Below are 15,636 nucleotides of genomic sequence, written 5' to 3'. Positions count from 1 at the left end.
GACAAAGGATAAATTCGATGTATGTCTTTCTTCTGGTTGGTGGCAGCCAGAGAGAAGCAAAAAAACAAAGCAAAACAAACCCCAAATGAACAAACAAACAAACAAACAAAACATTTCTTCTGGTATCCCAGGTCCTGCTGGACATTCAGTTGCAACAGGAGGAATGAGGAGGTAGGGACACAACCAACCTGAAAATATATTTATATACATTATGATTAAAAATAAGTCTGTATTCTCCAGTGACAGTCCATCACCAGAATTTTGTAGAACTTGGGCTTACTAATTAAGTTTTCCTATTCCTGAAGCAATCTCAGAGGTAAGCCTGAAAAATAGTGATTGCCTTGTAAGTTTGGTACATATTTGGGCCATCATTATTGAAGTTATGCTACACTTCAGAGCCCTTCCTTTTGATTAGTGACTTTCAAAAAAAAAAAAAAACCCAGGTTAAATGCTACTCACATCTGATACATTTTTTTAATCTACAACATACACCTTTTACTAACTGTCTCTATGTAATCTAATAAACTTTTTTAATTGGTATTTTAATTAGAAGATAATTAAATAGCAAAGCTGGATACTTCCAAGATACACAAAAAGATTGCTTTATCAATAATAAAAAGATTCTCAGCTCACTGAAGGGACTGGGAATACCAATTTAAGGCAAAATGAATACTGCTTGATAACAAGCTGCACAGCACTGCTCTCAACCCAAGAAATGTGAATATATGTTATTCACACCTTAAATAACTAGGATGCAAATAAAAGCCTGCCTTGGATTTGCAGGGTAAAATGCACATATCACCAATGTCCCTCTCTGGAAGTGTAATTTATTTTTCATCTCTGCTTTTATTTGGTGGTACTCATGATAATCCAGATAGTTTCTAATTTTTGCATTAAAAGATATTTCTTTCTCTGTATCCCCATATATATATCTATATATATGTCTTATTACTCATAAATTCAGTGCTTATATGTTAAGTACTAGAGAAAAGCTTCTACAATAACCTGAACCTGTCATCTAAAATGAGGAAACAAATACCTCTATTCCTTATTCTGTATTTATTCTGCAGCTTCTAACATGGCATTTTAAAAGGACACAGATATAAGGTCTAATGACCAACTCACTTCTGTTTATATAAAAAAAGAAAAGAAATCTAATTTTTTTTTAACGGCATGTATTTTTTCCTGTAGCGTGTATTAAACAGGACTTATAAAAATTTCTATGCAAATGATGCACAAAATATTCACTATAAGACAGTAATGTCTTCTGAACCCAAACACATACTGAAAATGCAGACACACGGATGGATAACGTAATATTGTTTAGATATTTTAGATCATAGTAAAAAAGAAATGGTCCATTTACAATGTTTAAAGTAAAAAAGTTAATCTGAAAAAACTAGAAACAGCATCTGACAGGAAAGGTAAAGAGTACTAGAAACATATTCATTTTGACCTCACCTAATAATTGATGCACACTGACTTACACAAGGAGCTTGATGGCCCATGACTGAATCAGCAGCAATGATGTCTGCTCTTGTGTTAGAATTTCTTGTCTCCTGACCATTAGCCAAATTCAAACTGTGTGGGCTCTCATCTATCTGTGTACAATTACATATTGCCAAGACTGAGCATCCTTTGTCTTTTGGATCCCTACTCAATTCAAATTTTACCTGTTGCTTCTTTGCCTGTCAGCTTAACATTAGGGAAAATAATGTGGTTTATCAAAATATCTAGGCACAACTTTGGGAAAATTGAAATTTATTTTAAGAATTCCAGGTATTACCTGAACACTGTTAGCTATGCTACTGTCACAGCACTTGGAAAGTCTAGTCAGAGGGCAAGGGTAGGCTGCAGTAAATGCAAGACAAACAGGCTCAAATAGTTTCTCTGTTCAAGCATACAGCATGACTTACACAGAACTGTGGGGAAATGTGCTCCCATATAAGCATTTCTGTGCTTTATTCAGATACCATATCCACAGTCAATAAGCTTTCACCTTTTGAAAACACATTCTGTGCTTTTCATTTGTCACTTTACTTGACAGATATTTTGTGGCTATTTTCATTTGGCATTCTTGCTAGTCTCAATTGATCTAGAGTGGAATACATTGCAATGGGCTTTGATGAAAACCAAACCTATGCTTTTATATTTTAATCAGAAAAGGCTGAGTCTCAGCTGTTGGTTATATGGTATTCAAAATTATCTTCCATCATGCTTTGGGCCAAATTTAATCTAAAGGAGGCAACACTCCAGAACTCCACTGCACTTGTAACTCATCAGAACAGAAGATGAAATTTTTCCTTTAGAGTTCACTTCCAAGCGCATTAATGGTCCACAGTTTCATTATGAAAACTAAAAGAAATGACCATTTACCATGAAACCCACTGCAGACAGAAGTGCTGACAGCTTTCTTAGCACCTTCTGTTTTCTTTTTGCGGGCATAGGAAACCTGTTCCATGGATAGAAGTCTCTCCAAAGCATAACAAAAAACCCCAACAAAACCCGAAACAAACGAGCCTAAACCAAAGAACTATACATAAAATCCTCCAGTGTCTCTTATAACCACTATGATATTTGATAAATGTTATGAATGCTTCTATATGAACACTTGGCACTACAAGACCCTATTTCAGAGATTAGCACTTTACAAAGATCGAGGTAGCAAGACAAGTCCCTTCATTTTGTGACAAACATACTATTTTTGGTTATATACACTTCCCTAAAGGAAGTAAGAACTTTTACTATCTTATCTGCCATCCCAGTAATTGTGTACCATGTGTGTATCCTACTAAACAGAATTTGCCCTTGTGGATAATAATGTGGGCTAAACAAGCATCTGCCCTTCCATTTGCACTGCCAGAAAACTGCAGCAGGTCAGGTGAGATGCTGCTCATTATGTCTGGGGTAGAGCTAATGTTCTTCATACTCACTGGTGTGGGGTTGCATTTCAGATTTTTGCTGTTGATAGCATAGATATTTTCATTATTACTGAGCAGCACTTAGAGTTAAGGCCTTTTCTGCTTGCCACCCCACCCTACCAGTGAGGACACTGGGGGTGCACAAGCACTTGTGAGGGGACACAGCCAGAACTGTTGACTGTCACTAACTGAAGGGATATTCCAGAACATTTGGCATCACGCTCAGCAGATACAGCTGGGGAAAGAAGGAGGAAGGGGGGTGGGGGGATGCTTGGAATGATGGCGTTTGTGTCCCCAAGTCATCATTATGCATGATGAGGCCCTACTCTCCTGGAGATGGCTGAACGCCTGCCTGCCCATGGGAATTGGTGAATGAATGTCTTGTTTTGCTTTGCATATGTGCACAATTTTGCTTTATCTATTAAACTATCTTTATTTCAACTCATGAGTTTTCTCTTTCTTTTAATCTTCTGATTCTTCCTCATCCCACTTTTGGAAGAGTGAACCAGTGGTTCCATGGGACTAAGTTGTCAGCTGGGGTGAAACCATGACAGAGGGTGCCTCAGCTGCTGGTTCATAAGTATCCCTTGACAGTAAGCAAAATTAAGATACCCTCTTATACCACTCTTGTAGTAACTGCCCCTTCTTTCCTCCCATCTTTGTAAGATAGTAACCTATAAACTGCCAAACCAACTTTTTTTCTCTCATAAATACCTATTGATACAAGGCTTCCTCCAAAATTATGATTTTGCTACCCCATAAAAAAACCTCATTCAAACAGATTGAGTCCCTGGGTTCTCTCAAGGAGTCTATTTGAAAAAAAAGGAGAACAAAATCTCCTCCTTTTTCTTTGACACACTTACTGGATCATGTGTGATAAATTAAAGGCTGTGCTTTCTTTTCTTTTCTTTTGTTTCACTTGCTATAAATTCATGCCTTGCAATACTCTTTACAAGGCTGGGTGTTCTGTCCTGGTGTTTTTGTTCAGAATAAGCAGACCAACCAAGAATGAATAATACCATAAGAATGCATTAAAAAGAAACCTCTAAGGATAGAATCAAAAGGATCATGACAAGACTAAGCACATAGGATAAATTACTTCAGTAGAATCATAAGACTTTAAAGCCCTTCATGGGAAAAGAAAAAAAGGAAAAAATGTAAAAAAAAAAAAAAAAAAAAAAAAAAAGGCTAAACCAGTGGTTCTATGTCAATACTTCTATTCTTGACACTGCTACCATAAACAACAGTGGTTCATTAATATATCTTGTGGTGAATATTTGAGTAAAAAAGCTGAAAAAGAGAGTGGCTGATATTTAAAAAAAGAAGGCTAGATCTAAAAATCTAACTGAAAGTAAGAATCCCCCAAATAATGCATAAATAGAACAGAATATTTCTGTTGGAACAGACCTCTAATGATCATCTGGTTCAACTGCTTGGCTGCTTCAGCAATGATGAAAAGTTTAAGTATGTTATTGAGGGCATTTTCCAAATGCTTTTATAACAGTGACAGGACTGAGGTATCAACCACTTCTCTAGGAAGCCTGTTCTAGTATTTGCCCAACCACCTGATAAAGAAAAGCTTCCTAATGTCAAGTCTGAATCTTCCCTGAAAGTAATCAGAAATTTAAGATTCTCTCAAATTATGTCAAAATCCCAATTTATTTATTTAATCTCTACTAAGAGAATTTTTGACACTGACTATGAGGAAACAAATGTCACAATCTACTTGACCATAAAGCTCTTGAATAATTAATCTTCTACTGAAGTCATAAAATCATGGAATGGTTTGTGTTGGAAGGGATCTTAAAAATTATCTAGTTATAATCCCTGTCCACAGGCAGGGACTCCTCCCATTAGACCAGGCTGCCCTATCCAACCTGGTCTTGGAACACTTCCAGGTATGTGGCATCCCCAGCTTCTCTGGGCAACCTGTTCCAGTGCCTCACCACCCATGCAGCAAAGAACTTACTCCTACTATCTAATCTAATCACACTTTCTTTCAGTTTAAAGCCATTCCTCACTGTCCTATGACTACATACCCTCACAAAAAATTCTTAAAGATTACAAAACCTTGTAGCCAGCAGGTACTGGAAGGCTGCTGCAAGGTCTCCCTGGAACCTTCTCTTCTCCAGGCTGAACAATGCCAACTCTTGTTTAAAATACTGAATGAAGCACTAAAGAAGTCAGAATAGCCACACAGTTAACGATTACTGGAAATTTGTTAAATGGTCAAATTAAAAACATAATGAAATCAAATTAAAAAAAAAACCAACCTCAAAACAAGCACCATCATAATAGCTATCTTTTCTTTGTCTAAATCTGTCCTGGGTTGCAGTGTATTCTATTACCATACTCATGAGCTGTTGAAATCAGGTGGGGCAGTGTTTCCTTGCCTCCTCCCCCTGGACTATCTTTCTGTTAATGGCCCATCAATGCCATGACTCAGAGATAACTCCCTCCAGACTCTCTTCTATTAATGAGCCCATCAACGCCTTGCCTCATGACTCATCATCCCATTGTGAGATGCTCCACCCAGAGGGAGGAACCAAGCATTCCATCCTGGATATAATCTGAGATCCTGAACACCACAGATACCTTTCCACTGGATTTCCAGAGGACAGGAGCTACGTAGCCACCATTGGACCTTCTGAGGAAGAGCAGACCCTTTCTACTTCAGGAGGACTGCAGCCACCATTCTACTGGACTGCTACCACCACCCTGATTAACAGGGAGTCAGGTTGTATCTTGACTCTGTCAGTTTAAACCAGTGTTTTCTTTTATTTTTTTTTCCTTTTCTTTAATTTCCCCATTAAATTGTTATTCTGACTTGGTACCTCCCACTGGTTTGTTTTCAAAGTAGTACAAAATCTCAGTCTGAAATTTATGCTGCTGACTTATTTGATCTGAAAACATTTGAACTAAATGGCATAAACAATCCTGAGATAACTAGAACCTAAAATCATCCTTTCCTTATATCCTATCAGCCCCAAAATGCAGTGGATACTGGAAAGGCAATCTAGCAGAAAATGTCACATTTTTATGTCTTTATCATCATAAGTCCCCATGTCCAGCTCTTTCTGAACTCCACCCCCATGATGTGAAACAGTGAGGACTACCTGAATTCCATTAGGGCATGGAATTAGGTGCTGCAAACTATCTTTCTGGTCACTGTAACTTTAGTTTAATAGATAGAAGAAGTTTCTTCTAAAAGTGGTCTCAGTCACACTACAGTTCAGGTTAATTTTGTCTAAAACAGAGTAATGGTTGACTCATAATCTTTCAAAAATAGTCATGTGACAGATGAGTTGTATACCAAGATCAACACATTTTCTGTAAAGGATGAAATTGCAACTATGTAAAAATGCTGACCACGTGGGAAAGGAGGTCCTTCAAGGGTTAGCTGCTCCATAGTAATCACATATCCCTAAGAAGTAGTATTACAAATTAGCTAGACTCACTTATTATTGTGTACAGGCATCCATGTTACTGCAAGTGTTTTAACTAGTCAGTTACCCATAGTTGAACTCACATTAAAGAATTGTGTTGAACAATAAATGTAATTTGACAGAGCAATGCTCAGAAATGTATTTAGCAGTTCATATTATGGAACAGCATCAGTGAAGCACATGGTTTCACCTATTGATATTTTCTTCAACATAAAAGTGAAAAAAAAAGCCTGTGATGTTAAAAACTGACACTGATGATGCTGGGGACTTTCAGAAACAGAAAAAAAACAATCTGAAACCTGGAAAAGTGCTATTACTTCATGAAAATGATGTTTTGCTTCTCTGCAACTGAAAACAACACAAAGAAGAACTCTAGTAGAAGCAAGAAACATGAAGAGAGTAAGTCTGTCACCCCCACAAAAAATCTACAACCAGTCTATGATACACAAGCTGGAAGAGCACATAAGTGTCAGTTGCTTTATTCTTAGATCTCATATCAGCGAAAAGAGACTACAGAGAGAACAGCATTACAAGTGGTAAAATATGACACCTGAACTAGTGGAAGTGCTAACATCTGACAAAGGAAAAAACTAAACCAACCAACCAAAACTAATCCTCAACCACCCAAAGAGCAGATGCTCTTAGGACTTCTATACATACAAGGCATTTATTATATCTAAGAGAAGAGTTGATATCTTACTACCCTTTCTTTTCTCCCCAGAATCTCTACAATGACACCTGAAACTCTTCAGGCTATCTGCCTCTCTTTGCCTGGTATAGTCCTACAGAACAGCCTTAGTGGGTTAATAAATTTAACTGCTGTCTTAGGCACAGAGATATTACTATGGAATGTGCTCAGAAATTGTGCCATTAGAGGACACATTCAGAATAGTACAGGGTACCACAGATCAGTCCTTCTTATCATTCTTAAAATATACGTAAGAGCACAGTGCAGTGGATGCAAAAGTCTTTATTAATTAACAGGACCATGTAAAGAGCACATAGGATGGCTACATCTTATGCTGGTAGGTCCCCAAACACTTATATTATGGGCATATGCCTAACACTGAAATGCTTTTATTTAGTTTTTTAAAAAAAAACATGTTTTTCTTCTGATAAGAAGTGTTTTCTTTACTGATAAAAAATATTAAACATTGTTCCTTGATAACCTGCTGGAAGAGCCCTTGCTCTGTCCTGGAACTGTATTTTAAATCACTCCTCAAGAACATCATCCTGTGATATGCAAAATCAAAACAAGACTGAAGTATTTTATTATAGGAGATCCATGGCTAAAGCATTCACCCAAGATTCATGTGGTTCCTTCTGTGCTAAAGCAGGATCCAAACCTTCCTAGAAATAGTCCTGAGATCAGACCACTGCTGGCCTTTCATCAGAAATTCAAAAATCACACACATGTGCAATAATACAGACAAACTCAACAGCTTTAGCAGCAGGAAACACATACACCTTTATCAGCTTAATAAAGAGGAGAAGGAAAGGGAATTGTGGAAGTCCTGAAAGCATGCTATCTATTTCTTTAATTTATGGTGTGTAATCTTTAAAATTAGAGTGAAGAGCACACCCTTTGACCTTAAAAGCTTAAAGCACATTTGTAAAGATGACAAGACACCTCTTGGCTTTGTGGCCATTCATTTCTAACAGCTCAAGACCCTCACTAATTTATACAAATGAATGCATGTCAACACGCAATGACAAAAATTGAGAAGACAAAAACAAAAAAGGAACTCAACATTTATTACGGAAACTTTCATATTATTACAACTGATGAGAATATAAATCCACAAGATTCAAGTGTATAGTTTTAACCTTTTGTTTAAGTATTTTAGGGAACACTACCATCAAACATGCCAAGGAAACATCTATTTTTTTGAAACGAAAGAGCAGAACAACTAGATAAGTCACTGTTTACTTTCTTACCTTCAGATAGTATGAAGCAAAAAAAGATAGAGAAGTCAGTCTGATAATCTACTGCTGAATATTGCATCCATTTTTAAAGTAGCTGGTTCCTGATATATTTGACATTTTAAAAAAATATCATTTTGTCCTACTGCTATCCTGATAAAGGAAAATTTCCATATTTCCTTTTAAAAGAGTGTAAAGTGAACTTAATTAACTAACATGCTTTCCTATTTCATTAGCTGAAAATGCTATTGCCTATTCAGAGAAAGACAGGCAGAATTCTATAGAATCTGACCATAGTAATTTAGATTCAATTCCTGTCTTCCCTTTCTCACCTGCACAACTGTACTATCCTTAATAAAATAGGTCTTAAATTTCAATGCACAGCATGAATTACAGTCCTAGTTCTCACCATCAATTCAATCTTTGCTCAAAAGAAGCTCTATTGTAATTTTTTTCTGCATTATCAGGCAGTTTAACTCCAAATTTGCCAGTTTGAATTTTCCATGTCATCAAACAATTTCCTTTAAACACGGGGTGCCAACTTTCCATACCTGAAGTAAATGAAGCATCCTCATGAGTGTGAAATGTGGGGAACTTCATCCCTTTTCTTTTTTGGCTTTTATAAATCTTGGTCATATTTGCATCTTTCTTTGGAATATTTTCAAGCGGGATTTTAGCCTCATTTTTGTAAAAACAAAGTAGAAACAGAGGTGTGCCCTTCAGAATACTGCCCAGACACTTTACAAAAAGTATTTGTCATTAGAATTGCAGGTCATTAGAACAAAGGAAACACCAAGATGGTTTTCATACAATTAGTATTTTGTAGGCTGCTACTCTTGCTTTTGGTTAAGTGCAGCTGAAAAAGTCTTGCTATATCCAAAATTCTGAACAGATTTTTACGAGTTTTGAACTTTGTTGTGAAAAGAGGCTTTTCAAGGAAGAACTGTGCAGTAGACTACAGATACTTTTTGTTCTATTTTTCCTGACCAAGTCTGCAAAAAATTCTGTAAGTAACCTTTTCTTAGACTCATTTATGTGGCAAGTATATAGAAATAGGAAGAACAGTTCTAGCAATTTCTTTAAAAAAATTAAAGCAAAAAAACCCCACACAACTTAAATGCAATTTTCTTCAACATAGTTGCAACTAAAGACTACATGAAAATAGCTATCTATTCTTTTAGGTATGGAAAGGCTGAAAGACCTTTTAAGTAATACACCAAAACTCTCAAGAAAGGCATCTTTCACTGTATGAAAAGTCACTACAATTTCTCTTTTATTTTTTTTTTTTTTTGGGGGGGGTGGGAGGAGTGGTGAGCAGAGGGTATCATTAAACAACTATGACACAAAACCTCCCTATGACCAAGAACTGTTACACCAATAGGCCTATTAATCGTTCTCTAGCAAAAGAATGTTGTGGGGAAAAAATGTTTTGTCAATTTTTACCAGAAAAGTCATATTGATGGGTATGGCTGTTGTAGCAGTAGTACGTATAACTTTGGCATGTTCCAAGTTCAGCAGCTTCATTGACTTTGCTAAGCTGATAATGAATAAAACTTTGTAAAATCTCTTCCCAGAAATACCGTCAGCACAGCTTTGTTAAACACAGACAACTTTGACTGGTATATCAGCTCGTTTTCTGAGGGGAGATAGCACACATACAGCTCCAAAACATGCTAAAAGAACTAACTCCTAAGTGGACAAGTCAGGTTAAGATTTCAACTAATGATTTTAGAAAGTCTCAGTCACTGATGTCTCTGGTATTCTTCTTTGCAGGCCCTCAGTTGCTTATTTTTACCAAAAAGTAATTAACTAAGTACAATTAAATGGGTTTTAGCCTAGTTATTTTCATGGGAATATAAATAAATTAGTTATAATTAGATCTAATGAAATCTCTAAGAGTGCTGGGTGTAAGTACAGAAATTATTCTATTGCCTGTGACTACTACAGTATCAGAATACATTCAAAACATTCTTTACATGTGAGCTCTCAAATTAACATAAAGATCTAAAAGAAAGTTCAATATTTACTTTCTCTTATCATCCATTGTTCTTATATTAAAATGGGTAACAAAAAGATCAAAACTAAGTAAAAATATTGAGACAAAAAGGATTGTAATATTAGTTGTTGGAGAAAAGAAAAGAGGATAATAGGCTCAAGAAATTATCATTTAAGTTGAACTCCTAGAGAGACTGGAAAATTAAACCAACAGATGTTTTTGCAGTACTTCTAAGAGGTTCAGTACTGATATTATATACAAGAAACATAGAAATAAATTAAAAGCCTTGCTTGCAGTGACAATACAATCAGAAGACAACCAGCATTTCTGATAAAGTGAGCACCTCCAAAAAGACAGAAGAACAAGGCAAGAAAACTTGCCTTTTTCACATTTAGAATAAAAACTCCATCTTATATCAAAAGACACCACCAGGACTCACTCTTAAAAGATTCTAGAGCTCCTAGAAAAGTAACAGATCTCTTTGTGACTGCAGTTACTATTTATTGTAGTAACAAAACAGAAGCACATAAAGTCTTTTCTTTCATTCTCAAGTTCCTAGCACCTTTATTTCTTTTGGGTTTTGTTCACTTAAGTACTCAGGCTTAATGTGTTAAAAAAGGGGAGACAATAATAAAAACTTCATCCTTTTTTCTCTCTTCCTGTTCCTTTTCTAATTTCAGAGATCTTACTCTTCTTAACCTCGGTCCTTACAATCCCCAATTCTTTTGCCTCTCAGATGTTCCAAAAACAGCACATGTAGTGCTGTCTGAGAGTCTATAGTCTCTTCCTGGATTTCAGATCTTTATGGACAACAGTCCATAAATATTGCATTATTGATGTCTTATTAACCATTCAGCCAGAGAGAATTTAAAACAGATTTCAGTTTGGGAAAAAAGTTCACTGTTATTATATTTCTTATCTGCGTAGGTATAGCTCATCTTATTTGTCAATCCAATCACTTTCTTACCATTTACCATTATCACAACTGCTACTCAGGACCACTTGTGTTGTACCTCAGCTGAGAATGTCCATTGAATGATTAGCACAGTCAACTCTTGGTAAATGTCTGTAAGCCTAAATTCACTTTTTCCTTTCTTGGAAAGACTACTCCCTTTCTGGGAGTACTGTTCTGGGTACTGTTTTACACGTTACTAAACCCATCTTCCGATTAGCATCCTCATCAGAAGTTTCTCCCATATGAGAAAGCCTCCTGCTCTGGAAAGGCTGTTTGAATATATTCAGCATGTCACTGCTTTGTTACATTACAAATAGGCAGGTTCCTCAGTCATCTTTGTGACAAAAGATTTCAGACCACTGATCATAGTGAGGAGGATCAGTACACCTATGCTGAATGTCTTGAAAACTATTTTGCTTATCATAAATTTCACTTCATTATTTTGTGCAGTCAGACATTGTCAACAGATTTTATCCACCCCATCATGTTTGTCATATATGATTTTTTAGTACAAAAAAGGACTACTTTAATTTGCCAGAAATAGTACATAATATTTTTAGGTGTAAAATAAACCAGGAAAAGCTGAAGAGGGTTCTGTTGCAGTGGGGCACAGTGGTTGCTTACCCCCATCTTTAGCATCCACTGGTGGATCACAAATAGCAGGCGATTCTGAATAGATGTTTACCTTTAACACTATAAAGGACCTGTTTTTCACTGATTAGAAGAAAAGCCCAAGCAGACTAGGTTTAAAAAGATTGAGAGGGACCATAACACTGATAAAGAAGAACTATCTTTTTGTAGTTTCAAGACAAAGAAAGATATTAGTTAAAGGACAGGAGTTAGAAGTCAGCAGATCCAAGAAATTTTATTCTGGGTTTTTTGATACACAGTGAAAACAATTTCTACACCATAGCTGTGTAAGTTTTCTGTAGAATCACCACTGAGTCCACTGTTTTCTTATCAGAGTCGCTCTTGTATACAAAGATTATTTCAAAATTGGTTCAGCAGTTCACACGTGATTAAGGTAGCAGGAGGAAAAATCTATCAAGAAATGCATGCAAAACAAACAAACCTTTCATAATGTTCAGAAACATTATGATGGGTTTTTTTCTTCAGTTGACTTGTTTTATTTTCTTACTCAGTGGTTCTATCTAAGTGACAGCTTGTTCAAAATACCCACTGGTCCTTTTTTAATGTAGCACTTTTAAAGAGTATACAAAATCTAATCCATAATTATTAATCCTCTCAGGATACCAGTCACTACTAAAAAAAAAATGCTTAATTAAATTATCCTAAGATTAGTGATCTTGATATAAATATGGCAATCAAACAAACTTGAAAAAAACATAAAATGGAAAAGGAGAAATAAAAAGCATCTTCACAAACCCCCAGATGCACTTACATTTCTTCAGCTGAAGTCTATATTTTTGTTCCTCAATGGTTTAGTCACAAAAATAGATTTCTAAATTATAAGACAGTCCTTTCAAAGCAATAGAACAGATTTTAAGTTTGCCTGTGAAAGCCTAAAAGAGCAAATAAAGCCCTTGAGCAAACTGAGAAAAAAAGGACTGTAACATTCAAACCCCAGCGATTTGGCCACTCACTATTTATGTTCAGGGATTACTAAAAACAGCTGACATTTTAAGCAATGTGATAGCCACTAATTCCACAATTCTCCTTTGACCACCAAAAAAAACCCCAAACAAAAACAATTAAACAAAGAAATGGACAATTAAACCCAAACAGAATTCAAGTGTACTCAGTATCCATTAATCAATTACCAATAGATCACCTAATTAATGTAGTTTCAAGGGCTCTTTCAGAAGGAAAGAGATCCAGTCTAGAGTAAACCTTATCCTTATAGCATTTGTTAGCATCCTTCTTTTAGAAGAAGAAAATCAACAGAAAAAAAAAATCCTCACATTTTTGCAATCATCTCTTTGTTACATGACTTCACGTTACTCCCCCTTTCCTTGATATTTTTTTCTCTATACATTTAAAGGCAGATATTTTATTTTACAACTTCTATGAAAAGGAGTTCCTCTATAACTGTCATTCATCAGTGACAGAAAAGACTATAATATGTCAAACCAGAGAGGTACCTACTCTAGAGAACATGGACTAGACACACATTTTATATTCTGCGAAATGATGCAAAACATCTTCAGAGTAATGCTGTAGTTTAACAGCCTGTAGATAGCCCTAGGGATTTCATAGTCCCAGAAGGAAACATTTCAAAGCAGCAGTGTTAACTCATTGCTTTCATATGCAGATATGTGACATTACAGCTGGTAGTTAAAGGAAACATGGTAATTCCTAAGTGCTGAAGTTCTAAGAAAATAATTTTTTTTTGGTATTTTTGCAGTTGTGTATTTGGTTTCAACTACAAGAATGAAAAAAGGACCAACAACTCCCTCTTGGAATATTATGACAGTTCACATAGAAGGTCTTGCTCGAGAGCCACAGTTTATGTTGTACCCAAAGAATCAGTCTAACCAAGTAAAAAAGACAAGTTTACTTTCCAGCCCTCAAATATAACTAAGGTCACCATTTTTATTTGTGAAACACCAATAAAGGCTCTGTACAGTGATAATGAAGTTTTCCTAGCCATCAATAAGTTATGTTACCACTAATAAACCCACAACCTTTAGAATGTTCCAAGTAGCTAAAATTAAAAATTGAAAAATTTAACTTCACAGAACACATAGTTAAAAAGAGTGCTTGTACATGATCCCTGCATAATGAAAACCATCACTCTCCAGCGAAAAAGCAGTAAGATAGATACCAAATCTTCCACCTTACACTATGAGGAGTAACTGAGGTTTGTTTATCAGCTGGGGTTTCTTAGTCTGGAGAAAAGGAGGATCAGGAGGGACTTTATCTCTCTCTACCTAAAAGGAGGTTGGAGTGAGAGGGTGTCAGTCTCTTCTCCCAGGTAACAAGTGGCAGGATGACAGTAAATAGCCTCAGGTTCTTCCAGGGGAGATTTAGATTAGATATTAGGGGAAACAAACATTTGGGAAGTGTTTAAAAGCATTGGAACAGACTGCCCTGGGAAGCAGTAGAGTGACCATCCCTGGTAGTGTTAAATAACCACATGGATATAGTACTTGAGGACATGGTTAAGTGGTGAACGTGGTGGTGGTGCTAGGTTGACAGTCAGACGTGATGATCTTACAGGCCTTTTCAAATCTTAATGATTGTATGATTATGATAAAGTACTAAACAATCTTGTAAAAGAAATATTGTCTAGACAACTTTAATTGTTTGCATGAAAATTATGACCATTGTGTCTTTGAATTACAATATTAATTCAAGTCATTTACATGGTCAGCCTTGAAATTGTTGTTGCTGAAAAATTCACTCAGTCACTAATAGATTAAAAATAGTTTATCTTTGTAGTGTACACACAAAATCAGGTAGTACAGTCTTGCACAACAGCTCTTCTGATAATAATACCTACAAATGTGTTCCTAAATGTTTTGCACTTACCAAATTAAAGGTATAATCTGTCTAACAAACAGTACAAAAATAATCTTTGGTGTGAGTAGAAAAAAATGTTTAAATGCTTTCAAAACCACCAAACATGAAAATACTTGTTAGGAGCAAACTTTTTTTAAGCAAAATATCTAATATATGGCTTGTGTAATGAGTATCTTTATTTTAAAACTGGGATTATTTGCAGATACATTTATTAGGATATGAATTAGAAGTGAAACATGTATTTTCAAACAATAAATAAATTAAAATCTACCAGTTCATGAACTAAACATTTAGACAGCTTCCACAGCTAACAGAATGTTCTGCTTCCCAAAATATTTAAGCTACATATGACTAGTTGGTATTTCAGAAGTGTACCTAAGGCAAAACTGTTCTCTCAGGATTAATACTATGTTTTATTAATTGAAATAACTGTAACATTTCTAAAATTCATTGTCTTGAAACTGAGGCTTGTGAAAGACATTAAGGAATTCAGGCCAGGGCATTAAAGAAGGGTAGTTCATCTCATTAACTTCCATAAATTTTACTTAAAGGATATTTATTCATATTGGCACATTTCCAAGCAATCCACTAGAACTCAGAGCAATGCAATTGGCCTCAGTAATTTTGTAATAAGTGCTAAACAAATATTTTAATCCAAATAATTTCTAAATAACAAAAAGTTATTTGTGTAATTACAAGAATAAGTAAATACATGCAGAAACAATCTAGAAACACAACAAAAATATGGTAAGTGGAAAGCAATTTCTGTAGAGGATTATTTTTGTTACATGTTTTCTATTATTTATAGGACTGTACGTGTATGAAAATGAATCAGAGAAACTTAAAAGCATCATGTTCATGGACTGATGAAAAAGATCCCTATGATTAATTTTCAGAAATAAGGATCTATTA

General features: G+C 35.5%; 1 protein-coding gene across 16 annotated transcripts in view; it reads right to left on the bottom strand.

The window, feature by feature from the left end:
* Nucleotides 1-15,636, bottom strand: part of SGCZ (sarcoglycan zeta) — a 346,473-nt gene that overhangs the window by 231,184 nt on the left and 99,653 nt on the right. The gene's annotated exons all lie outside the window — the stretch shown is intronic.

This window comes from Aphelocoma coerulescens, chromosome 4 (assembly GCF_041296385.1).
Source record: "Aphelocoma coerulescens isolate FSJ_1873_10779 chromosome 4, UR_Acoe_1.0, whole genome shotgun sequence".
Taxonomy (NCBI): domain Eukaryota; kingdom Metazoa; phylum Chordata; class Aves; order Passeriformes; family Corvidae; genus Aphelocoma; species Aphelocoma coerulescens.
This window is presented reverse-complemented; position numbering and strand designations above follow the sequence as displayed.